The sequence below is a fragment of the Rutidosis leptorrhynchoides genome, chromosome 3 (genome assembly GCF_046630445.1).
Source record: "Rutidosis leptorrhynchoides isolate AG116_Rl617_1_P2 chromosome 3, CSIRO_AGI_Rlap_v1, whole genome shotgun sequence".
Taxonomy (NCBI): domain Eukaryota; kingdom Viridiplantae; phylum Streptophyta; class Magnoliopsida; order Asterales; family Asteraceae; genus Rutidosis; species Rutidosis leptorrhynchoides.
The window spans coordinates 676,562,488-676,563,957 of NC_092335.1; the positions used below are offsets into that span (position 1 = coordinate 676,562,488).

A 1,470-nucleotide genomic window follows, 5' to 3' on the forward strand; every position below is an offset into this window, starting at 1 on the left:
TGTTCCCTTTCACTCATCAATCTAACAAGAGTACCTACTTGTTTTTCTAGATTCAAAATGGAAGCTTGTTGAGTTCTAAATGACTGATCAAACCTCTCACTCGTTTGGGTTTGAGTTTCAATAAATTGTGTTTGAGATTCAACTAGCTTAAATACCACTTCTTCCAGATTTGACTTTTTCTCTTCGGTTTGTTGTGGTGGTTTATACAAGCCAGGTCTTTGTTGATTAAAAGTGTTGTTTTGAGTTGGTTGGTTATTCGGACCTTGTTGGTTGTATGAGTTATTATTGGGTCCATTTGGATTGTAAAGAATGTTTTGATTTCGATTAAAGTTTGGCTTTGGCAGTTGATAATTATTTTGATAATTATTTCCTGGCCTTTGGTTTATGTAGGAAACATTCTCTCGTTGTTCCATCTTTTACTCAACATTACAATCTTTCGTTAAGTGTGGTCCACCGCATTGCTCACAACTGATTCGTATTGCGTGAATATCTTTAGTTATCTTTTCCATTCGTCTCTCAAAAACATCTATTTTTGCGGAAACAGAATCAAAGTTATGGCTAGAATAGGCTCTAGCCGCTTTAGATGAATGAAAAATATCTTTTTCCTGATGCCACTCATGAGAGTGGGATGCTGTGTTATCAATGATCTTGTGAGCTTCAGTTGTGGTTTTCTTCATAATGGAACCACCAGCTGCTGTGTCGATGTCTTTTCGTGTGGCGATGTTGACGCCTTTATAGAAAATTTGCACTATTTGAAAAGTATCTAAACCGTGTTGAGGACATCCTCTCAACATCCTTCCAAATCTTGTCCATGCCTCATATAACGTTTCATTTAGCTTTTGCACGAACGTGGAAATTTCTCCTTGAAGTCTCACGACTTTAGATGCCGAAAAGAATCTTTGAAGAAATTTCTCAACTAAAATATCCCATGAGTCAATCGTTCCTTTAGGTAACGATTCTAACCAATCTTTCGCTTCTCCTTTTAAAGTCCATGGGAACAACATAAGATAAATAGTTTCATCCTCAACTTCTCGAATTTTAAATAGATTACAAATCCTATTAAAAGTTCGAAGATGTTCGTTTGGATCTTCTTTTGTTGTACCACCAAATTGGCATTGATTGGTGATCATGTGTAGGATTTGTCCTTTGATTTCAAAATCTGATGCTCTAACATCTGGCTGATTAATGGCGTGACCTTGACCCGTGCGTGTGGCTCTCATTCGGTCTTCCATACTTTGAGGTTCCGTTACTTCCATAATTGAATTTGTTGAATCCAAATCACTAGAATATTCTGATTTAACTATTTATGGTTCAGGAGGAATGATTAGTGGTTCAGGATCTTAGAATTGTCCTTGAATATCCTCCGGATTCTCAGTTGTGAAGTCGGGTTCAAAAAATGGATTATCAAAAATTTGAGTTGGAGAACTTGTTCGACTAGATGATGATTCTAAAGAAAAATCAACGGCAACA

At 36.6% G+C, this 1,470-nt stretch overlaps 1 non-coding gene across 1 annotated transcript; it reads left to right on the forward strand.

Moving 5' to 3' along the window:
- Nucleotides 1-765: 765 nt before the first annotated feature.
- Nucleotides 766-872, forward strand: LOC139903049 (small nucleolar RNA R71). Its single transcript, XR_011777897.1, has one exon. It is a non-coding gene; the product is annotated as a small nucleolar RNA R71 (small nucleolar RNA).
- Nucleotides 873-1,470: the final 598 nt, after the last annotated feature.